This window comes from Anopheles funestus, chromosome 3RL, assembly GCF_943734845.2.
Source record: "Anopheles funestus chromosome 3RL, idAnoFuneDA-416_04, whole genome shotgun sequence".
NCBI classification, from domain to species: domain Eukaryota; kingdom Metazoa; phylum Arthropoda; class Insecta; order Diptera; family Culicidae; genus Anopheles; species Anopheles funestus.
In genome coordinates this window covers 56,649,875-56,676,187 of record NC_064599.1, presented here as the reverse complement: position 1 = coordinate 56,676,187, position 26,313 = coordinate 56,649,875, and the positions used below count along the sequence as shown (strand labels likewise).

At 38.4% G+C, this 26,313-nt stretch overlaps 1 protein-coding gene across 1 annotated transcript in view; it reads left to right on the top strand.

The window, feature by feature from the left end:
- LOC125770140 (neuroligin-4, X-linked-like) overlaps positions 1-26,313 on the top strand; it is a 147,361-nt gene that overhangs the window by 14,600 nt on the left and 106,448 nt on the right. Inside the window, exon 2 of the mRNA XM_049439459.1 lies at positions 1,098-1,168. The gene's annotated coding sequence lies outside the window, so the exon portion shown is untranslated. The remainder of the gene's footprint in view (positions 1-1,097; positions 1,169-26,313) is intronic.

Here is a 26,313-nt window from a genome sequence, read left to right as displayed (position 1 = left end):
ATTCAAATGGGTAGAAAATCATTGTAAGCTGTTTAGACACGGTTTTGATAGGGAGAAAGGGTTGTATGTTACTCATTGTATTGTGAATCTCTTAGTGTTTGAAATGGTAGATTGACGATTGTTTGGTTGAATTTTATTTCATGAACTGTAGAATAACAATGTAATGATTGACATGTTGAAAAGTCGGGAATTTTGTCTTACTTTTATTAAAGAACTTTTATTGCACTAAAACCTAAAACAGTAAAAGAACTAGTCTGTGTCTCTTGTTATCCCGCTTGATACGATTTGTTATTGTTTTGTTGCAAATAGTTTTAATTCAATCAACGTTTACAATGTGAAACGTGGTTCGAAACTTTCTACATTGTCAATCATTTTGTTTATTATATTGTTTTTTATTTTTTTATATTTAAATAAAAAAAAACTTTTCCTTCCATATTTTATTTTGAATTAATGGCTTAAACACAAACAACAAAAACAAATTAATCTAGACTGTTTGAAACAATGAGCATTGTTTAAGTGCTACGTAACCTTTAAGAAATTTATTCTTTACTAGGAAAACATTTTGAGGTTTCAAAATTGATTTAAATTGTACGAATAAAAGAACGTCAAATCAGGAAAACTAAAAAATAAAAATAAAATAAAATTAAATTAATAAAATAAAGGATAATCAAGCCAAATTTGACAGTTTCATAGGGAAAGAGAAAAAAAGGGAAAACATCATTTAAAATATCTTTTATAGGAAACGTTCTTTACCACGCCATTTATTCGTATTATTTGCAATATAAACCCTCGGCATTGAAACCATCCTCGATGCGACCTAAAATCTGTAATTTAGTTTAGTTTAAAATTATATTATTTTAAATTCATTAATTTATGCATAATGCAATAATATAAAATAAAGATTGAATTTTTATTATTTTATATATCAAAAATAATGTTTGTCTGGTTCAAAAAATTTTTTAGTAAATAACATAGACCATTTAGTCAAATTTTTTATATCACACACTTTTTGTCAAAAGCTTGCTTTAAACTATTAAAAAAAAGAAAACTAAAACTGCTGACCTAATTCTTACATTATATTTTTTTTTCATTTGCAGTTGTAAATTACTCACTCAACGCAGGGTGCTATTTAGGAGCGGTAAAATTGAAACACTCCACAAAAAAACAGGTAAGCTACGAAAAAATAGACTCAATTGAATGCTACGAGTACAATTTTATTCCAGCGAGCAAAAGGAGAAAAATGTTGCGAACGTTTATTGATGAGATAAATTAAACGGCAAATAGCTGAACGTTACAAACGAACGAACGAACAAGAGAAAAACATGGATAGACAAAGCAAAATGGAGGAAAAAATCAAAGGCTTGATGCTAATATCAAACGGTTCCAATCAAAGCGTAATCGTATGAAATTGTGCTTGTAGCTTAGTGGAACACACTGACGGTTGATTGCTACTACAGAACCGCTTACAACCGACGCAGGCTTACATCAGTCCGAACATTATGCTGTTCGGTTGAGTTGTAAATAATTGGAATTAATGGGTGCTTCCGTGCATACGTAGGAAAGTTCGCTGGAGAGTCGCGGATGTGATTATAGCTAACCGACCTGTAGGTCGTAAAATTGTTCCGCCGGGCAAGAGCTTATTAGTTGATGGTGGGCCATTTTTTATTTCTCTTGCTTCAAGTGTAATAATTTAACTTTTTCTCAGTGTGGTGCGTTCTTACTTGCCAACTACTAGCGAGGGTCACCTGCACCACGAACACACTTTCCGTATTAGCAGTAAACAAGAGTTAAGGTGAAACTAATTAATTAGCATAAATGCTTAATCAGCTTGTCGCCCGGCCGTTGACACTATCGTTCTGTTTATCGTCGATGAAAGTCTTGAACGGAGCGAAACAAACAAGAAAGTTCGATCGCGGCCAGTCGGGCCCATGCGGTGCGGTGACATTTCTATCACAGGTCATTTGCTTGCAACAAGGTATAAAGTGTAGTACGAGAGCCAAACTTCCAGTACCGGCCCGTGTAGATGTTTCTATGCCATTTTTTGCGCTGTTTCGTTGTAGCGAAAATTGCACAAGAAAGTTTGACACCGGACACGGCAGCTACACCATGGTGGACGTAAACATTTTACAGCCTTTCGATTGGAGCACAAGCAAAACGACCGCGTCATAAGCCGACAAGTTCACCGTGAGTTGACGTTGGACCCAAATGATTCCGTTGACCGGGAGAACCCGTCCTTTCCTGTCGGGAACGTTTGCAAGTCGTTTGAAAGCTTCTTTGCCTTTCTCTTTCGCTCTTTCTCGGTTACTAACCAAAACTCGAAACGGAAACGGCTTAAAGAGCGCCATCTGGTGGAAAAAAGTGTTCTGATGGCAAAGTAGTATAGAGAGCGTTTTTATGATTTCCCGTTTTGACTGGGTTTGTTCACCAAACAAAACAACGAAGCCCCATTGCCCTAGGAAGGTGGACAATAAGTGTAAGCTGCAGGCTGCATCTGACAGGTTCCTCTAGCGGGACCGTTGAGATGTAATGCCCTTGTCATGTTTCCTACTCGGGTAAATCAGTGCACAATCAGGTTTCCATGCCTCATGCCTCGTGGAAGGTGAAGGTAGTCCTCTAGCTCGGACCATAACGTTCTTTTGCCTCCAGCCTTTTGTCGTCTTCTGGTAGAGGCGTTCGAGCTGCAGTTGCCACACGATGCAAACCGGAACTGAACGCCCGGAAGCGGAAATGTATGTTTTGCGGGTGTGGTAGTAAAACGTACGGAAGCATGCTTTATGGTGGTAAATTTACATTTTGAAGCAGGAAGTATAGCGTGCGGCTAACACAGCAGGCAACCCTTGCTAGTCCGTTGAGCTGTCTCATTCGATTAGCCAAACGAGAGTACGGCCGTGGCCGTTCGATGACGATGTTCGCATGTGGCTTCTGTTTGTTGTTTACGTGTTTATGAAGAGTTTGAACCTGGTATAGATAGGCAAAATATGCGAGTGAGTGAAAGTTTTACCTGTTGGAAATTTGTTTGGCGGGTTAGCGACACCTCACCGTGTAGTGTCGTGTTCATGTCTATAGTCTTCGCAAAAGGGATTATAAATTCAAGTTTTGGTTGTTTTAGTGAGTGAGAAAAGTAAACCGTATGGTAAAGTAAACAAAATTATCGATTTTCATGATATCTAGCACACAATGTGGGATGAATTTCATTTCAAAACAGTATTTAAAGGATTGTTTTCGAGGATTATATTTGATGAAATTATTTTCTCTTAGTTAGTCTTTCAATATTCAGATACTGCACATTCGTTAACAATATGAAGAAACTTTGCACCTTTCTCGAGCTTTTGCAAGATGAATTTGATTCTCTCTAAAGCGTTCGCAACTTCGACATTTGCAACGTCTGTTATGAGGATTGTGTCAAAAAGCTTTTATGTAAAAAAAAAAATCATTTTCAAACAAGAATCAGATTCAACCAAATTTAACTTTGCTTCTATATTGTGTTTCTTCTAAACTTCTTAAAATCCATAAATGGCATGAAAATTAGACTTTGAATCCATAAATGCATGAAAATTAGAACAAATAAAAGCTCTCTCTCTCTCTCTCTCTCTCTTTGTCTCTCTCTGTGAGACACATTATATAATAAAGTAATCCAGCTTCCTGGAGCTTCTCTTATTAATCCACCGTATTGGGTTTGAGATCCAAAGCCTTCAGGTTGTAATTCATTATCCAATACAAATATTGAATGAAAAGACATGATTGCGTCGGTTTTACACGACAGTACTGGGTATCAAATCCCATCCGAACCGTCTCCCCATAGCAAGGACTGACTATCTGGCTATGTGGTAAAAATAAGTCAAATATGCTAGAAATGACCTTTGAGGTCATTAAGCGAAGCAGGAGAAGGGGAAAATAATAGCTTTTCCAGATATCAATACGTATTATTTGCGCTTTGCATTTTACATACTTAAAACTATTGAATTTTGTTAGTATTTAAATTTCCTATGCGACTAATGGAATACATTGCCATGAAAGTGGTACATCATTCGAGGGCTGTCGGCATTTTAATCGGATTATGGTCCAAGTACCGGACAGAGTTGAAAACATAGTTTTTATAAATAATTAAAAATACCACTTTAAACTGATGACTTAATTAAAGCTTGTTAACAATAAAAAACCGAATGAAACAGTATTGTTAAAATTTGGTAATACTGCGTACTTCATTGACTTGTCCGGCAAACTTGCTCATCAAAGTTTCTTGCATTTGGTGCAACACTCAAACTTATCACTTCAATCGTCCAGACTGTTGTACACCGTTGTCACTGTAGCGCTAAAAGTTGTCTCATTAAAACAATACACTGGTCGTGCAGAGGAGTACATGACAAGGGTCAAACAACACTGGCACTGTTTATCATTAGCCGTCGGCACCGGTAGGTTGCGAAAACTTTCGTCCAAGCAGCAATGGGGAAGGTTGGTGAGTCGATGGCGATGCTGGATGCAGATGCTACCCAAAAGTTTAATTGATTTTCTGTAACTAATGTGCGCTTCACTGCGCCCACCTACGGCAAACGATGCAAGACCGTGTTCGTGTTACCGAAGCGGGAACAAACTTTGGCACACTGTGTTTGTCATAATGCTGTTTCCGCTTCTGTTTGATGTATCGTTTGAAGTACGGCGAGATGCTTTCGAAGATCAAAGTGTGTACAGTTTGAAGTAATATTAGATTGAATGCTTATTAATTCAACAACGACAACTTGTCACGAACAAATAACTGACTGTACTTGCAATTGTCTTGCTACGATAATGTATTAGGAATTGATGTTGTTTTATTTAAAGATAGGTTTAACAGAAATGTTACATTTTTTTTAAGTTTAATCAACTTTTCATCAAAAATTCAAAATCATTTTTTAAAAAATCTGAAAGTAATGTACAAGAAAGGACTTTAATGTTATAAGGGATGAAACAACTATTACGTAACACAAATATGGTGAATTTTTGACCCCGTCCCACAATAATATAACGTTGGTAACATCCTTCTTTTTTTATGACACTACAACCTCAAAAAAGGGCTTTCCTTGACTTGGTTTACCCGAGCTAGAAAAGACAATCCTGTGTACGGGGGTTCGATCCGGATGGGATTTGATCTCCGGTTCTGCCGTGTCGGCACCGCTACTCTCTCCACCACATTGCCGACCCTCTGTTAGTCGTGTAGTAATTTGGTAGATCATTCCCGTTCCCATAACAAAATAAGTTCTTTAGAATTAAATTTACCCATTCAATCGGTGTATCATCATCGGTTTCAGAACCTTCTTCAGTCCATATAGACTCTTGATCCTCGGCAATAAACTCTGTGAAACCTAATGAAAAAGTAAATTTTAGATATTTTTCCGTTTTTTTTCTAGACCTTTCAGTAACCCCTTCGTTTTGGCGTTTAAATAATTGGCGTAATTCCTCGGTTTGAGGATTTCTTAAAACTGTTATGCTTTCCGTATTTTAGCAATCTTCGTTGGGCTGGTGATTTACAACAAAAAGTTTATGTTTAACCAACTCATCTCTTCATCGGTCGTCAATATAAGTGACATAATGATGTTATGATGCTTGAAGTTCGCGGTGGAACGTTGCGATCATTCTACCCTTGAGCTTCATCCCTTACTTACTGCTGCCCTTTATCTGTAATTTTACTCTTTAGAGGTCCGAAATAGCCTTCTGTTGCACACTTTAACCTTTCCCTAATCAAAATAAAATGTTTTAAATGGTAGATAAGCTATACATAAGGAACACAAAGTACATTTCTATAACCTTGTCCCGATGTGGTATTCATTGCTCGAACAAACCATAGGAGAGCTTTTTTTCGACTTTTTTGATTTTTTTTTCGAAGTAATTCGAAATAATGTTACTGATTAGCTTTGTGCAAAAGAAAAGCTAAAAATTTTCCTTTCATGCGCTATAAATCAAGATGTTTGGCTTTATCATATTTAATGTTACGTAACACAGAGATTAAACCTTTAAATGGGGCTGGAACCCACTGTTTAACAAATTGTAACGCTGGGTGTAACCGCCTCCTTCTCTTTATCAGTGTTACGTTATTGTTGAATGATCCCTAATTGCATTACAATCAGTAAATTACTTTTGTATAAACGTTGCGAATAATTTCAATTAATTGTGAAGCTTTTTATCGTCTTTATTAAAGCTTCTTTAATGAATTGTTGCATTCAGTGTGTGATCCTACATCAAGATACAACTCAAGAGTCTTGGGTGTCACTATCAATCATCACGCACGCATTCACATTCGTGATGGATGGCATTATACAACGAACACAATTGACCGAAAGAAGGATGAGAATGTTGATGGAAGGTTGCGGTTGACATGCAACAGGGTTCCATGCATCCAAACCCCATACCAACCAGGTATCGATAGCAAAAAAAACACCTTTCGTACGATGATGTACTCATTTGGAAGGAAGCAAATTACAACCCACCTGTCCCGTAGCATTATTTTATTCCGTTTGCTTTAAATAAGTTTACGTTTGTTTTGCTCTCTGTTTCGCTTCGTGAAGTAAACGATTTTCTACCACCATTAGTGTTTGAAAAGGGGGACCATTTTTGAGGGGAGGAAGCAAAAAAAAGAGAAGAAATAAATTCACATTAACGTTCAACCCACGGTCTACCTTGAACCTTGAAGAGCATGTCAACGGCAAATCTAGACGAAAAGTTGTTGAAGCCGATAATGCTTCTCCAGTGACAGTGGGGATCCCTTTTACGAACCCTCCACGCATAATAGGCCATTCTTTGCTTGAAATGACACTTTTACCATCTCGAGGCTCGACAGCGACATTGGGAGGCCCGTACATGTCACCAAACCCTGCTTTGGCTCGATGGTGATAGTCACGCATCACGTGTCACGATTGTGCTGTCATCCTAACGAGGAGAAGGACTTCACACTTTTGTCTCCCACACACACATGTCTCGTTCCGGGCATTGCACACTGGCACAGGCCGGATCGCCTTTCGATTCGCACACTTTGAACGGGCCGCACAAAAGCGGCACGCGATGTGAAGACAATCGAACGGACACACATATGAGAGGCTTGGTTTGGCGTAAATATTTGTACAAGTGTAAATAAATCGATTCCACTTGAAGCAGCTGGCAAAACTAAGCCCTACCATTCCGGGTGGGATGAAGTGGGCGAGCTTTTGTTGTGTGCTTTTGTTCTTCGTGGAATAGTAAGCACACGGTGAATCGAAGTTGCCTGCCAGCTGACATGTGAACCGTGTTCCGTGGAACAGTCGTACAGGAAGGGTCGATCATGTTCGATGAATTTGAGCTGCAGCAATCGGTGATGCGATCCTTTCGTTCTTGGAATGAGCTTTAGCAAGTGAAGCGAATAACGGTGTGCCAACTGCCAGAGCTCGATGTTTATCGGAAGCCGGGACTGAAACATCTGGATGTAAAACAGACCAAGATATCCGATCGTGTACGAGCGGTATGCAATTTACGTTGTCACCGTTGCAGTAGAAAGTGGGCGAACACCTGTCGGGAAGGGTGGATGGGACAAACCTTTCACATTGAAAGAAACAAAGAATAAAAAAAACACAATGAAAATATACTGTGAAAAGAAGCGTGAAAAACTTACAAATTCTTCGCACGGGTGTTCGAGCTGTCTAACAAGCACGGAACACAGTGGGAAGACGGCTTGTATTATTCGCTGGCAAATGGAAATGGAAGCGTACCGGAAACGTGTTCTATCAGACGGTACCATTGGCACTGGTGACACACTTCCTGATTTATCTTCGTTTTTTTTCTCCCCCCGCTCGCTCCAAAGAATACAAGTCATTTGATTTGTTCACCTGCCTGGACTGCAGTACAGCTGGCGTTTCGGCTGCCGCACTTCTTTCCAACGGGCGTTGTAATATCTTATCGTCTGTGTAACACTTGATACGGTGCGTTTGTTCTCGGATCGAAGCAAAACGCGCCATACCGGGAGTTTGGAAAACGGATTTAGTGCACCTATCCGACTTTCCGGTTGTACGTGGTTCCAGATGAATGGAGTTTTTTTTGTATCCTTATGTTTCCCAGCATCCGGTCTGGGTGAGTCCGGGTTTTGTTAGTTTTACGCTACCGGCATGCGACGAGTGTGTTGGAGACGGATGGAACGGAACACTGCGCACCGGATATGGTTACGCTTAGTCGGATTAGATGAGAAGCATCGTTAGGATGGTGATGAAGAAGAGCCAGATGGAGCAAGATGGAGACAACGGAATTTGATGAATGGTTGATTTTGCACGTTCTTTCCGGTGGTGCCCAGCTTGGGAACGAAGAGATTTACTGTTGCATGCAGTAGCGTCAATTCTACGTACGAATAGCTGCTAGATATGTGACATCATGATCAGGTAGCTTTTTGCAATTCCATTTTCAGACTGTTGTATGCGCATGATCAGCTAAAATACGAAACAAAAACAGATTAATAATTGATGAAACAATCGTGCAACAAGTATTGCAATCGTGTCCTTTGCCTACTGATAATTCAATTTTCATACGATTTTGAACGATTGGGAAAGAATACAAAATGATTAAGATAATTGTAGTAAAAATGATAACAATATTCAATTCCAATACGAATGAAAGGTTGTTAAGAGTTTAAACAATTTCGTACTGTTTTGATAACACTTTACTTTAGCATTTCTCGGGAAAGAACTTTAAAAGCAAAAATATTGGCTAAAATTTTATTTTCAATCTTTAAAATAATTTTTTTGCAGCTATTATTCCTCCATTTTAATAAAGGTACTAGGATTTGTTTACAGAGTTTGCAGCAATTTTAATTTCCATAAGGAAAATTAACCAGAAACGCCACCAAAAAGCCATTTTTCTACATTGTAATAACTACCCTCATGGTATTTTGGATCAAAAGACAATTTTCTAATGAATTGTAGCTGCCAGTGTGCCTCAGCATCAACAATTGATCCAAAAATGAATGCAACGTATTTGGTGGGATCACCTGTGTGTAGTATATTATGAGTTTGATGATGCTAAACGTGAAGACCATTAAAGAAGACAATTTAGTAGCAAGCTTTTCGATTTCGTGATATAATACAACATACATAACAACATAATACATAATTAATAATACAACATAATCGTTTTTTCAGAAGATAGAAACTTTGAACAAGATTGATTGATTTAGCTTGCCGTTTAAACAAATCAGATAAATAACATTAAATTAGAATCAATGAACAAAAAATTCGATAACGATTAAGGATTGTTTCGATTACTTTACAACTCCCGTATCCTTCCGTGATTAATTCGTAAGCAAACCCTTTGACTTTATGTCTTCTTTAATTAATCATATCTTTCGCTGCTGACCACCGGAATGACCGTGTCTCTTATGGCCCGCAAATGAACGGATTAAGCAGATTTTCGTCTCATCTTTCACCAACCATCCGATAGGACAGTAGCAGAACAGTCAGCAAACCCTTCGTCAAGTTAATCACAACGTACACGATCTGTTCGGCATTGTTTTTCAGCTTCAGTGCCTTTTTGCTAATGGAAACGTTCCCGCACACCGACCGGAGGTGGAAACATGGCTTCCAATTAATTTGCCACATGATCCAGCGTGGTGTAAGCGTCTCGGGAGGCAAAATGAAAGTGAACACCGGGGCTAAATGAAGCGAAGCACTGTAATGTTGAATGTTTCTTTTGCAGTGTTTTGTTTTGTTTTTTGTACTTGTGAAAAGAAATCCGGCCAACAAAGTCTCGATGTAAGGGGAACGGTTCGTTGTGCTTTTCCTTCTTACTTGTAACGAGACAACAATGTACCGCGTTCCGGTCCAATATCATTGATCAAGTGGGTTGACAATTTTTTTTAAAAGAATATCGTAATGACTAAGTAACAGGGTGTGGATGCGAAGAGTGTAAAGGGAATGGAAACAACAGTGCACATCGAAATGATCAAATCAGGTTCGGAAGTAATCCTCTTTCTTAAGTTATTTGGTGAGTGTTGTTTTGTTTCCTTCGTATTCCCTATGGAAGAAGGAGAGAAAGTTGATTGCTGGGGCTGGTTTTCTTTTGCCGTTGGATTCCGATTGCGTTTTCGCTTTGATTTATGTGATTATTTTGCGTCGAGCAGGAAGCTGAGTTGTGTTTTACCGTTTTCTGCGTATTTTGATGGTAGGAGCAGGTACAATGATACAACTGAATAATTGTAAAAAGCCATACCCGAATCGACGTAGAAAGGCATGAGTTAAGTGATTGTCAACGAAAGGCTATAACATTTGTACATAAAATAAAAGTTTTATTTCAATGGTATAAAAAAATTAAAAATAAAGATAAACAAAGAAAAAAATCAAGTGCACATAATTGTTATAAGGTTGAAGAATGCTTATTGATGCTTGGATCCCAAACGATCTGTTCGAATAAAAATATCAAAATGTTACCATAATACCATAAGGGTCCCTGGTGGTGTTTGTAACAAACGGCGTCGGTCCACACGACTGGGCTGGGTATCAAATCCCATCTGGACCGTCCCTCCGTAGCAAGGACTGACTACTAAACATAAATCTAGTAAGCTAGAAATGCCAGGTGTGGCCTCATAGGTACTTAAGTCAAGAGAGAGAGAGGGAGAGAGATAGAGAGAGAGAGAGAAAACCATAATGTTAAAAGTAGTACTATGCTTTAACAAAATTTGCACATTGTAAAAGCAGCTTTGTGTACAGATTATGTAGCTGATACTTGCTTGCTTATGTGAACAAATATAACATTTCTTCATTGTTTGAATTTTGAGCTGCATGTCAATTTTGTTCCACCTTGATATATCTCGAACAGTCGCACTGTTTTCCAACTCCATTATCATACTTTACCGTTAGACTTTGTGAGTTTTCACCCAGCGAAAGTAAACCCTAACCGTACCGGGCAGCTGCAGACATGAAACGCGTAAAAGTTTTTTGCAGTACACAAAAAGGCCCATGAATAAACCAACGCCATTAAAATGTTGACCTCCTGTGTTCACGCGCGTTACGTGTTTGCTGTTTTGCGTATCGCGTATCGTTTGCGGTGCGTGTGGATACTAACGCAGTATTGACATCTGCGGGAGCAAAAGAATCCGCATGGACGTTCTGGTGATGTGAAGGGAAAACAATAAAGCAAACAAATTCACCTTCAGTCACAAAAAAAAAAAAATAAAAACACACCGTACAGGTGGGAAGGTAGCGATGATTTATAATTATGGCCGACAGTGGTTAGAAGCTTCAAAATGCGGCACATTAGCAACAAATGAATACACAAAAAAGAAAAATTGGCCTTGGTGTTTTTTCCTCCCCAAAGCATGGAAAACGTGAAAATCGACATCCCGCTGGTAGGGCGTTGAGTTTCCTCCACTTGCACGGGAAGGGTCCGGGAGAAAAAGCTTTTACGAAAGGAAAGCCCTTCTGGTGGATGAACTGGCATGTACCGAAGGTGGCAAATAGCTCCACAAGGGGTGCAAACACCGGTTCTGACCATTTGTGACCAGACGGAAACGCTAAGATTAAAAGCAGCGTGAATTTTGCACGTCACGTTTCGGTTTATTTGCGGCACAGGGAAAGCTCCCCCACCTGGTACGATGGAGCGGTCCATTTTCGTTGATACATGGTCTCCCTTTTTTGAAAAAATACATTACGTTAAAATTTGTTACCACTTTGACCAACTGTTGTCGATGGATTAGCGTGAGTAGGAACGTTGAGATGTATCTGATCTTTATCACGCACGTACAGTGGCTGGATGATCAGCTTCACTTGAGATACTGGATGGGGGTTTTTTTGTGGTGATTTATCCATTCCGAGAGGGGAATCGTTTAGTCATCATCTTGAAAGACGTGTTTTTGTTCAATTTTTAACCATATGTGGCAACTAAAATAAAAACGAGTTTTGTTTTACTTTTCCCCTAAAGTAAAGTAAAAGTATTTTAACGAGAATAACGAATTTTACTACAGTTTTACAACAATTCAAGATCTTTTATTCGCAATGATAATGTACTAAGTCGGCTCCCGATTAGTATGAATGATTTTCTATGTTCTAGGACAGAAAATTATTGGTCTGTCAAACAAAGAATAATCAAATAAAATAATAAATTGATGACATACAAAGGTGCAGCAGTATGAAAGTAATTCCCGTTTAAGTGAACATTTCAAGTTGAAGTAGAACTTTTAAAGGTAGATATGAACAAATCCATAATGCTTGAGATCTTTTCATAACTGAGAGTTACGAAGCTTTTTCATCTAACAAAAGCTCCAGAACGCAAGGAAACATACAATATTATCTATAAATGTTTTATCTCAACTTGAGAAGTATCTAACAATGGTTGCAACGAATTTATCCTTGTAAGGAAAACGATCATTAGGACTTACAGATTTAGGGGAAGGAAGTTTATTAAAATTCAATAACAGCAAGTGCATGTATTAAAACTTTGAGTCGATTTTATGTCTGTTCTAACGTAAATAAAAAACAAAACTAAAACGTTCTTACATATTATAATATATTTTATGTTTCAACGAAAATGTTATTGTTTCTTGCTAAATAATCGAATAATTCTTTACTTTACTAGTTAAATGAAACACTCTTGACATAATTTCTATGTACAATTTCAAAAACAATACAATTGCTTTTCTGGCTTCTAGAAAAAATAAAGATTCTATGTAAACAAGAAAATTGAATGTAAAAATTGCTTTTATTTGGATGACAACGCTGACGATGTGTGAGAAACATTCTTCTTAATCCTTGTCAAACCCATTTCCGCCCCGTGATGTATCGCTATCGTCCACCTCCCCAAAAAACCGGGTTCAGTTCTTGAGCAGAAAAGCAAACGTAACAAAAATAAATAAAAGATACTGTGAAGGTGATCCTTTGCCAGCGATTCATGCCCGCAACAAATAACAGTCCGTTCCCAACGGGGCCGTGTGAAAATTGATGCCATTTGATGGGAAAAGATCAGGGGCCCGTGTGTATGTGTGTGTGTTGGCAGCGGGTAGCTTGTTTTCGCTACCCGAAAAAGGAACACAGTGTAATACCTCATTTACCAGCGTGTTAACCAGCGCACCAGAACGGGGTTTTGGAAAAGCACGAAAATCATTATGAGATGCTTGTCACATACGGTGCCGCAACGTGGGCTTAAAAGTGGCAGTTTTGTCGCCGCTTGCTGTCGACGAGCGTACACCGGCACTGCAAGAACAAATGTCTTTCGTTTTTCCGGCGTTACACGCTCCCTATACGTGTGAGGGATATATGGATTGGTAGAGCGAAACGATCGGTAGACGTACGTATAATAAAGCACCTTCAGTTTCGCCATTTTACCTAACAGAACACAGAAGCGAGAAAAAAGAAGGAAATGAAATAGACTGAAAAAAAAGCTCGCAAAAGCGAAAGGATGCCACAAAACTGTAGTCGTTTTGAGGGAGGGAGAAAAATCCTGCGATGTATAAAAGATGGCCCCGTTGTGGGAAGGTTCACACCACGGCTCACGGTTCACCCTTTGGCTGACCTCCCCTCCCAAGGCTTTGAATTATAGTTGTTGTTCCCGGGCGTGTTATTGTTCGCCGGGGAAAATGGCGTCCCGAAAACGAGATAAACAAGACGATAAATGAAAACGAATCATCGAACCGTACCAGGATGCCCGGTGTGAAGATGGGCGTACTGGGCGCAGGAAACATAATGATTATGAAACGTTGTTGTTTGGTGTCGATCCAATGGCCGGTGGGAGGGTTGTGAGGAGGCATTTGGGGGATTTTGTGTGTGTGTGTTTTTTGTCGATGTTTCTCGACCGGCAAGGATGATTGTGGATTATGTTGCAACCCATTCATTACCGTCGGGAAGGCGTCGTACGAGTTCTGTTCGACGAGGTGCCTAGAACGGCGATTCAGTGGTTTTGGTTTTGAAGGATTATGCTTTAGCATCGTTTGTTTGGTAGGTCGGATGTTGTGTGTGTTTTTTCCCTAGCTATTTCTTCTTCTTTTTTTTAAAACACAGATTGCAGCAACACTTGGAGCGTTGTGGCACACCATTTGCCAACCAGTGGCAATTACTTATAACGTGTTTGTTTTTCACTGTGGGTTGTAGTTTGTGGTGAAGTGGTGAATAACCACTAGTTCAAGTAATTAATTTCAGCATCTATGAAAAATATGAAACGATAAAATGGAGAAAAAATCTACCCATTGTGTATAGCATGTTTGTTGAGAGTGTAACAATGAAGATGGCACTTTGAATATCCAATTATGGATGCACAACGAGAGCGATTTAAAATGAGTTTATTGAATTCCTTTTAGACAAAAACATTTTTTGTCTATCTTTTTTAATTTACTTTTGATACGATTTTGAAATACCACATTTTAAAAGATGTTTAACCATCATAAGATGTTGGAGTTCGAGAACGAATTTTCAAGTAATAAAGCTGAAGTGATTTCTGGATCATTTTCAAGTTAAACTGCAATGTGATGAAGTAGAAGTAGAATCCTTCCCATTTTCTTAATTTTGTTGTTAAATTGTCCCATACATCATGTCATCTTTGTAATTATGTGAGATGTGAAATGTGAGCTTGATGCTTGATCTATTTCACTTCCGCTCGCTATCGCTGCTCGTCGCACTCTACATGGGCCGAACGATCCATGGCTTAATTGTCTAAGGAGCTTCAATTTGGTTTCTAACCATTTTGACTTCAACTTATCGTTTTTTTTTCTTTTCGCTCTTTTCTCCTCCGCTCAGTTTCCTTCTAACTGTCCACTTCTTTGTAGTTCTCCTTTTCATTTTTCTTTATCTAATACTAGTTGTCTTCTTTTTCTGCTTACGGGATCCTTCCTATTTCATAGTCGATAGTATTGTGGAGGCTTAATTTAGTCTTAATTTTTTCTCTCTTTAGTTGCAAGTTTTATATTGTTAAACACTTGAGACCAACAATAAATGAAATGAAATGAAAAGAATAGATTCCACATTTAGCTCTACTTCTTTCACTTCAACTTGAAAAAGAAAACAGTTATTGTAATTGGCTTCAAATTTACGACAGTAACTTGAAAATTCTGTATTTGATACTTTTTTAAAAATAATGTACTCAGTGTGAGACATGTAATACTTAACTGTTTGCGTTAATTTCTACATAATCCCTGCTGAACTGACACAATCAAGATATTCGCCTCAGTCAAACCCAATAACAAGCACCAAACAAAGTTATAAAACTTCAATCGATTCAGCATTTATAAACTGGTTAGGCTTTTGCCAAATATCTATGCTAACAAGCCTGTTCCAAAAATGGACAAGACGTAGCTTTCGCTTGTACCGGTTCTAGCTATTTTTAAACCCAGAAGACTGGCCCAGCATCGTGTCGATTGTGCTCCTTCGTTTCTTCATTTTATATCGAGATATAAGGAAGATTTTCTGGTCAAAAGGAGATGGTGGTCCAGGATATGGCTGACTGGTTGGCTGGCTGGACCTCCGTCGGTCGGCAATCTAACGACAGTCTCATGAATTTCTATCAGATTTTTATTTGCTTTTACTCGTTAGCACAGAAACTGTGCGGCTAGCGGCAAGACCTACTGCCGTTGGTTCTTCCGCTTCATTCTTGGAAGCCCGGGCCTGGGTACGAAACGGCCCCAATGTGGTCGGACCGATGATATGCGATACAGTGCATAGAATGTTTGCCGCGACTCTCGAGCCCATGCTCGACATTTTTACCCCCCTCTTAGAGATGGTGCTTGAGAGCTGGGAAGGGCTTTGAACTTCCGCTTCCGGGTAGTTTGATGCTCCGGGCCTTCGACACACCATGTGAAGGGGGGGTGAAAAAATTCGCATCACAATCTGAACAATTTGTTTGCTCTGATGTTTTTTTGTTGTTGTATTATTTTCTCTTTCTCTATGTGTATGCATACTTTAGCCTTTCATTTTGCGTTTTTTGGTTGGAGGCTCTTCCATTCGATGTCGTTTTTATATTCGATTGCTAAGCAAATAGTGAACGTATCAGGAATCGATAGCACGAATGGCTGCAAGGCTTTAATGCCGGCCATTGATAGAGGTGATGTTTTCTTCCACTTCGAACGACGATGTGTGGACAAACAAACAGTGATAGAGGAGGATAAAAAAGGACGAAAACAGAAACTTCCATTTCCCACATTCTCTGCGATCTTTAATATCAGCTAAATGGATGGGTGGTTTCAGAGGCATTTAGCTTTGAAATTGCGTACAAAAAAAAAATGGAATCTGTCTCGCGTGTATGTGGGAGAGAGGTTTTAGCATGCATGGATAAATAGAATAAAAAGTCTTTTGCTGCGGGTGGTTTGCTAACGATTAGTTGCAGCAATGAATGCACATGGCGTCTTCACGCTTTTACCGGCAGGTGTGTGGTTATCGTGCCAGAGTGGATTTTAAATTTGCTTTGAGATTTATCGCTTCGTTATTAGATTTTATGGAAGAATTAATTGAATTGCTTTACCTGCGTCTCTATCAACAAAGAAGGAGAGTGCAAACAAGCACAGGATTTTATTGATGAAATAGATCAAGCTTTTGTATTTGTTGTGGGAAACCCGATTGTTATGAGGAGAATCGGTGAGCAAAAAGAAAAAAGGAATTAAAAAGTTCTGACAGAAAATTTAATATGAGTTGTTATTGTTATATCTTATATGTTGATGTTAGTTATTCTAAATGTTGTACGAAAGGTCTGCATATTGGCTTTATTTTCTTTAATTTTGATTTAAATTACTAAAACTGAAAACTAAACATACTAAAACTTACAGATGAAATACAAAAGGGACTTGAATTACTTCGCATTTAAATGACAAATTTAGGATTGCGATAGCTAGAGGGGAAGAAGATTTTAATATTTTCTTTTTTAATGAAGGATGGCTTGGGTGTATTGGTGACCTGAGCTGAGGTTAATAATTTAATTATATTTTAAAATATTCGACATTTACTATTAATATTACTAAATATATTTAAATTTTGACTGTATCTTATGGAATTTTTTTTAGCTTTCTACAAAGCTTTCACCAGGTATCTTGATTTGTATTTTTTTAATTAAGCCCTTGCTGGATAAGCGAATATCACGGATAATAGGCACAATCTTTTTTTAATGATAGATAATGGTGTTTAGCGTGTAAAGGGTGGATTTTTTTCCAAAACTAGATGTTAATTTTATTAGTTGCACTTTGCAAAATAAATCTGTCCTATTTGGTCGAACTAGCCTATTGCCTATTGAGCCTTTTATTTTTTTCCATCATCAGTTTGCAATTAATATGTCAATTCGCCTTGGTAACTGTCATTTCCCACCCGTATAATAGGTACCTATATAATCGGCGTTCCACTGTAATCCCATATTTTCATTCATAGTATTTGTGTTAAGTATAAACAATTCATTTACATACCGTGCAAAATGCCACAGCTCATTCATAGCTGACACAAGCTTACGTTTCTTAATGTGCGATTCAGAGATGAGAAATCGTTTAATATGTGTATGTCAGATGCAATAGGATTGTAATTAAGTTCGATTGAAACCAATTTCAGATTATTGTCTGTTAGTTAGCCTCGTAAACGGATGCCTTTCGGGTGTGGGATACGCCATGGAACACATGTTATTGTCGGATATTATTGATATGGCATGGTCGAAGGCTTAATGGAATTATTGAACTAGTTTTTATCTCCCTGGTGGGTTTGCTAATTGAACGTTTTGTGTTCCGGAGACTCAGTCTTAGATAATAGGTCGGAAAATGAGTGCGATAGTGCTTTGCAAAACCGACAAAACATTTGTGAAAAATTCTTTGATAGCTAGCGAGTTTTAATGCTTACAAACATAATTCAATTATGCACCTAAATACGTTTTAAAAGTTTCACTTCTCGGCATCTTAAAAGTGGATAAATTTAAAAGTTAGTTCGCTTTTTCTAGAGTTAACGTAAAATTTGCTGCACTTTTTAGCGTTGGTAAATTGTTGTTAAACTGTACGTTCAAGATAAATAGTATAAAATGTAGTTATTCCTCAAGAACAGTACGAGGTACGGTTACGTGCCATCTTTTAGCGGATCTTGTAGTTACTACACAAGTAGGTCTCGTTTCAACCCCACCCGGTTGACCTGAATAATGGATGTGGCTCAAGTACCGGTTTAAAAAGGAGAACACAATACATAACAAAAACCAACGCAGTAGAGAGAGAAAGAAAAAACACTACACAAAACAACTTTTAATTACACAGACATAGAATCTAGCCATCCTAAAGCAGTTCACCTCCGGACCAGCTGTGACCCACCTGCCAGTGTGTGTGTGCATCCTGTGGGGCAGGATTACACGGTTCCAGTCACCGTCTGCCGGTGACAGCTGAGAAGCAGTTCTTCCGGTTCTTGTTAATTCCAGAGTCTGAAGCGGAGTTTTTTTTTCAATCCTCCCTTACAGTGCCGTGTTTTTCTCTCTTTTCGCGTGTCGAAGATCGGAGTCTGCTGCGGACAGGTTGAGACCGAGCGGAAACTATACTCTGGGCATACTATCCGGACACATACAAAGTTAGGACACCCGAACGCACACATAAACGACGGATCTCCCTTTTGTTCCTATCCTTTGGGTGCTGATAATGAGCACAATCGTTATTAAACTCCGTTCTCGAAAAAGGGGACCAACGGGAGAAAGATGTTCAGTTTTGAACAACAGTTTTGTACGTGTTTTGTTGTTCGTAGCTTCTATAAGGGTGCTGTGGAGGTTTTGCTGCAGGTGCATCGTAAAAGGTAAAAGGGTTATGTACTCCGATGTACACGCAATAGGTAATTGGAGCGAATTTCCTTCATCCAAAATATGAGTAAAACAGCAAACCATTTTTGGCATATAGGAAAGGGGGGTTGATTTTTTGTTTGTCTCGACAAAATGTTCGGAACAGGAAATGTTGAATATTTCACTCGTTAGTCAATGGTTTCAGATTTTTCGGTATCCTGCGTAGCGCAAGAGGGTACCCTAGGCAACTAATAATTATTACACCCGGTCGGTGAGCAAACGGCCAAATTATGGACAAGTGGGTTGTGCATGTTACGTACTTTGGTGATTATCAAAATTGTAATTATTTATTTTTCGGAACTGCTTTGAGGTGCAGATTTAGTTTTGAATTTTGGTATTCAATAAACTTTTTAGCTAAACTGGTGAAAACGAATATTCTGTTAGAGTCTTGTATTCAGAAACCATTCACAGATTTATTTTTGCTTTCATTTAAAGAAATTTCTCGTCCCCAAAAAAATAACAATTTACTGTGAAAAATGTTTACACCAAATTAGAAAATATGTTGTCATGCATATTTTTTCCCTTCCAGAACGGTTTCCTTTCCTTCACTGGTGAATACGAACAAAGGCGTTACATCCAGCATACACGCGAAAGAATAAATATGGCACGATTTTAATTAAATTTTCATGACAAAAATTCACTTAGCTTCTGGCAAACGCTTATGAATTTTATCGACGCCAGTAACGCCAAGCATCACCCGTTATCGCACCCATCACGCACATCCACCCCGGGGGGGTGTAAGTGGGTGTTTGCTGTTTTTCCTCTTAAATTTGTTTAAAACACAGTGTGTGCCTATCGAGCATTTCCGGGATTTTACGGAATGACAAAATAAGAGAGACTTGGTACACAAAACAAAAAAAAAGAAAAAAGGAAAAAACCATTGTACACAGAGCATTGTGACTCTTCCCGGAAGCTGTCATTTTGAATTTTTCTTTCGCTTACGACAATGTCCTGATAGTTACAATTTTATTAAGTCACATTTCCTCCCCCCGAAAACCAGTTCCGCATTTTCAGAGCAAAACGAGGAAATGTACGGAAGAAGATTGGAATTTTCATCTCGAAAATAGCTACTTGCAAATATTCAGCAACAGAGTCGTGCTGGTGTCTTTGCTGTGGAGACGTATTTTGTATTTTGTTTGTGACAACTGTGAATGTTTTTGTCTACTTTTATTTATTTTACTTGTTGTTGCAATGAAGCAATGAATGTAACTTTTGTATAAGTATTAGTTGTCCAGTAGTGTGCATTCAAGTTGTCAGTTCAAATGATGAAATGCATCCCAACACAATCCATTCAAAAACATTTTTCGTTACTATTTTCTCCATCGTTAAGGCAGAATGATTTGTGGATGTTGCTTTTGTAGGTGCAAAATAGCCATGTGGTGCATACCTTTAGAAGGTTGGAATCTCATCAATCTTTCTTGCTACTACAGCTAAAGCTTAACAAATGTACATTGAATGTTACAGATGAATAGTCTGCAATGCGGTTCGGTGTTAAATGATGCCTTATGTCAAGATGAAATGTTATGAAGTGTTCTAAAGTATTTTCTTTCTACCAAAAGCAATGTCAAAGATCATGAAGGCGCTACAAAACAAAGTTTTTAATTCTTATCGTATATTTAAAAAATAATTTTCCTGTGATTGTTTCAGCATTATTTTATACATAAAATACAAATACAGACTAGAAATACAAACTGCAAAATCCGTTGATAATTCCTTCAGCGTGACATAAACCATCGAGCTAAACGGTACAACTCATGCGTATGGCTTAGTTTACGAGCTAATTAATCTGGATTAAAACTTATTCAGGCGATAATCTGCCATCTTAAAGTGGGAAAGTTTGTTCAGCTAGAAGTGGCGATATTCGCTGCACAATCACGTCTACGACCTGTTTTATAGAAATTGCCATTTCCTCAGAAATATTGTCACCGGTGCGGGACGAGCAGAGCATCATTTGTTTCCAGCTCTTTCTCCTGAAGTGTTGATAAATAGAATGGAAAACTTTCTGCATGCTTTCATAATTTTCCTTCACCATCACACCCGCTGGAATGGATTGCAAATGGAAGCATGGATCGGTTTTACAAGGAACGGTTATCGTAAACTAGGAATCTTGGAATTTTGAACTTAACCTAGAAACTGTTATATTTAACTTAATTGAATTATATATGTGCTTGAATGTTAGGCTCGTGCATTAATTGTTATATTGCATGGGAATGTTTTTTTTACTACGAAAAATAGGAATATAGACAGGTTTTAATGTGAGAAAATATAATGCTTCTTTAGGGTTTGTTTTCCTGGAATGTTTACTTAAAAAAATAAACGCACTCACACACACACACACGTAAACATCATTGATCCATCATCGGAAAGGAAAAGCTTCATAAATCATTTCTGCCTTCAGCTGAATCGCTTCAAGCATGAGATTTCCCATACCCTACTGGCTCACCCTACTGGCTCACCCGGATTGGAAATATGATATTTCTACCAGCACCTAGACGGCCTCGAAAGAAAACACCTGAAGTGGTGTCGCTTGGAGGGTAAGCTTAATTAGTCATTCTTTGGAGCGAAGTTTTATCCTTCCACCGTATCGGCAATGGTTTCAATATGCCGTCGTGTTGAAGACGTGGTCGTGCAAAGGGAAAGGGCCAGTTAAGCACGGTTTGTTGCTTCGAACGAATGAATGAGTGAAAGATCGAATGATAAGCGTTGCGTACGGGCAGGGAACAAAGTCCAGAACTTGGAACGGGGGCCACAGAAAATCCGGTCACAATGTTGATGAATATTTATGATGAGCTTCGATTCGTAGAAGCCTGGCCAGAGTTTCACACCCTCACCCCTACGGCCGTGGAAAGCTGCGCTGCGAAGAGTTTTTCATTCTGTTCAGTTCGCCCATTACCTCGCCATACTGAGCAGTGTTACAGTGTGAAGAAGAATATTAATCATGAAGTCGAGAGAAAAGTATTGGAGGTGTACTGCAGTACGATCGATATGAATTATAAGCTTCCGTTTGTTTCTGTTCCCTCGGTTCAGTGTTGCCAAATAGGGGCACAAGAAAAACTTACCACAACAAGGTCATCGTGACAGGGAGGTTTGGCAGAAAATACGAACGAAGGTGAGAAAAACACGTCGAATAAATGAGGCCTAATGAAATTATACGCTATATTTGAGCTGTGATTGAAATGATCCTTTAAAAGTAGTGTGTTCTTTCTATGAAAGAAGTGGAACACGGTTCTGTGGTACGGTTTAAACGTTGCTGTAATTATTTAGCTTTTGTTTAATTTTTTAATCGCCAGCGTATATTGCTTTGAATCAATTTCATTAAATACAATGATGATAATTTGTTAGTGACCCTTTGGGCAGATTACGGAAAGGTTCATATCTTTATGTTTCACTAGAATTTGTTCGTACCCAGAATATAACCACGGCGGTTATTTATTGTACATGATTCCTTTGATATACTAGACAATTTTTAAAACCAATTATTTTTTTGATATCAATTTAAAAAGTAATTATTACCTACTAGGAACAAATTCAATTAAACTCATATTGAATGTTCGCAATTGGAAGTTATTCGTAAATCAAATTAAGTTGGTATATTTAATTGATTATGGGAACGATTGTGGTTTTCAATGATATGTATTAATTAAAACTAATTGTATTTTTAAACTTATAACTTTCATATACTTTTGTCCCTAAAATGTAATGTTGTTGTTGATGAATTATTTTATAAATATAATAAAATAAATTAAAATCGTAAATTATTTTTAATCATTATCTTACTTGCATGAATGCAAATACCAACATATTACATTTACGTCAACAATGGCCATCTTCGCTCATCCCGAAAAACACCCGATTATTCTCCAAATTATAACGTCGAATAACTATTATAAACTATAATTAAGTGATTTCGTTGGGGTGATCTCCACACTACATCAAGGACTGTCTATCCTGCTTCGGTCAAATCAAGGCAAGGAAAGCCAGTAATGGCAGGCCAAGACCTCTATTGAGGTTGTAGTGCCACAAAAAGAGATGATTTAGTCGGACTTGAAATTAAGTTACGACATTTTTATATAATATCCCTGGGGGAATACAGTCCGTGAATATTGCACATAAATCCACGCCATTTTGTCATTCATTAAAACAAATCAAATCTGCTCACACTAGTATTGCATTAACGTATCTTCTTTCACAATATTCGTAGACTTCAATTAGACAATACATCAAAAGGTACGATCACAATTTTATGTTCTTTTCTTTCGCGTTAAAAAGTCGGAGTATAATAACTTAACGTGGAATGGAGCTTAACACAAATTACAATAGATATAAGACGATTTGTACATGGCCACGCTCGCTATTCGGTTTTGTCGCCTAGTCCGCTCTTACGATCTTTTACGCCCGAGAACCAAACCCGAAGTGACCCTTCGCTCGCGAACCCTGACCTCACGGTAGATTTCACTAACAAATCAACCACTGACCGTTTCTGTTAGTGGTAAGTTTACGTGACAGATCTACCGAGGAAAGGTTGGAACATAACACACAATATGTAGTAAAAATATATGTAATAAAAATGTTAAACAACCTTTATATTGGTACATGTTATGAATGAGGAACATAATTGCTATGTTCCATACATTTTTACAAATGTATTGATATTTAAATCGTAATAAATTTTGAGCATTTATCAATATGATCCATACCAATAAAGCGAATATTGTCAAAGTTGTCAAAACGCGCCTCAAAGCGCCTCAAAGCGCATCGTCTACATGAAGTCTAATGCTTTTGGATACCTTTTTTTACGAAACACCAGCAGGTATCCTAAACTAGGATTTTCGCAGCACAGCATTGGACAAATAATCCCATATTTTTAGTTTTTTCTCGGTAGAGAAATGTTTCTCTAAAAAGTTTCCAAAAATTGTTTTCTAAATAGCTTTTCAGTGTTTATCCTCCTTAAGAATCCTCCAAAAGAATTCTTCTTTTGGGTATAACAAGAAGACAGACAGAATAACCTATACCAAATCCTATCTGAATCTTTCGTCCATACTTGGGACGGCCTATAGGAGTTGGTAAAAAATAAGTATAATAAGCCCGAAATTACCGGCATGACCAAACAGATTGTTTTGTCAAGAAAACGAAATCTAGAAAATAAAAAAAAATATACGAAAGAAAAAAGAACTTAAACTTTTTCATTCGGATTGAAGATGATATGATGAACGAATCTCTTACCCGTAGGAAATGACACGAAAATAAAAACCGATCCAATGCCTCCAAGTCCAAGTGAAATATAATCAATCTATCGATCCACTGCATCGTTTGAACGCATATCATCCTGCACGGTTGCTTGCCCGGGCCGGAAATCGGAAACTGACATTGAAATGGACGCTTTCATTCAAACAATGGCGCATTTTAGCTTCAACTTTCCGTTCCGTCTTTGCTTTGATCAGCTTCACTTTGATGCTTGTTAACATTAGGACGAGCAAGGCAAGTCAGACAGCAGCACTGTTCCGGTTTCGGAAAGGAAACCCCGGTATTGCTGTTCGTTTTCACTGCAAATGGCCACGGGACATTCAACCATGAAACTTCCGTCCCGTACCGGTGACCATTCGATAAAACAATACCAAACGGTAAGTACGGGTGTGTTCCTGCGGGTGTGTGGCAACAATCGTCGGTCAAATGCTGGAGCCACTGATGCCCAGGTCGGTTGTTGCGGGCAGAAAAGTTTTATGTTTCCGACAGATGTACTGAATAAACGGGGAGTGTGTCGTTGGAAGGAAGGAAGTTTTGGGTTATCGAAAGCATTTCTTATTTCCTTTAAAGTTTATCCTAGAGATGGGTTCCTTTCTTTCATTCGACTGCGAACTCAAGCTATCTCGACGAGCTTGAAAAGGCTGCTTTTGCTCTACGAATATAATCGTAGCCGAATTAAAAGCGGACGAATGGGTTTTGTTTAAGTGTAAAGACTTAAATATTTAGTAAAAACGGAAAGGAGTTGGGAAAACTTTCCAAAATTTTCCTGAAGGTTGCCATTTCATTTCAAGCGCTGTTCAAATAAAACTTTCCACCGGAACAGATGGCCAGCGAAGGGTTTTGTAAACGCTTCTAGATGATTCAGAGCTAAGGCAACGCTACCAATACAAAGTTTTCTACATTTCGTTCGCATTGAAAGTTAGAGCGTAGCAAAAAGATGGTATTGATGTAATTGTAATTTACGATGATTTTTTTCCTTGTACGTTTAACAGCTTCATTTAGCTGTACCTGAGCGAAAAGTAATAAACAACCGTAAGCATGAACCTTTTCTTCTCATTCGCTTCCGGGAATAATTTTAAATGATCCGTATTTGTAAGTGAAACAATTCCAATGCAAATATCACCGCTTTTGGTAAATTAATGTTAAAGACTAGCAGATAAACTAAAAGAAACTACTAAGGATTCCGATAGCAAAAGGAATTCGATGAAGGGAAAATAGAAAGGAATATTTTTTAATCTTTTTGACAGAATACAGCAAAAAATGAACTGCTTAAAACTAAAATTGTTTATTATCGGAAAAAAAAATTTAAAAAATTGTTTTTTTTTCAAGTTGCTTCTTAAGGTGCGAACTAGCATTACAAAACAAAATGGAAAGCATTTTATTGTTACGAACACCAAAATTGTTGAGAAATTCAACCTGAAGGAGCAAGACTCGACCACTTTATTCATTGCCAGTTCAATTGTTCTTGCAATTGAACCTTTTTTTTAAATTTCGTGTTTGTACGAACGACTCTAGCGGGACATGTCTCAATATGGGTCCCGGTGGAATGCTTACATCAATAATATGTTCGTTTGATAGGTTTATGATAAAGCGAATCGGTTTCGATACGATCGGCCCCGTGGGGAGGGTCGCGCATGTCTTCGCATCAGTGAACAAATCGGTTTTCCAGCGATGGCATAAAAGTAGTACACATCGCCCACACCCGTGCTGCTCGCGATTCTTCCGGTTCCTTCGAGACAGGAAACGAACGTGTGGCAGCGAACCGCACGCAAGGGGGCGTACGTTGGCCCCGCTGATGTCACCGAAGGGAATTTTCACAAACTCATCTCGCGGAACATGTCGGTTGCCGGTCGCTGCTGTCACACTGATGATTTCATTTTTTATGCTAATGATTATGCTGTATTAAGCCGTATCATAATTCATCTCGACATTCGATGTCTCATCTGTGCGCGGACGGTACCGTACCATGCGCTGTCATCTATTTTATATTCGTTCGGGACTGGTTGGCGCTGGTTTTTGGATGTTCCTCACGAATGATAGGGAACCGGCCGAGGTTTCGTGCTCGATGACACGCAAGAAGAGGTCATAAGGAGGCGGAGAAGGAAGTTCAAGTGTGGAGAGCTTTTTCGGGGGAAGGAGAAGAGAATGGGAAACGGAGATGGCGTAGCATATTACATTATTCGAAAGCATGCGGCACGAAATCATAATAACTTTACGAGAGATGAATAACGCTACACGAGGGAATAGCTTTCTTTATAATGTCCCTGAACTCACCCGAACATTTTTAATGCCAATGGGGGTACAGGTCTTTGTCGAATGGGGTTTTTACCG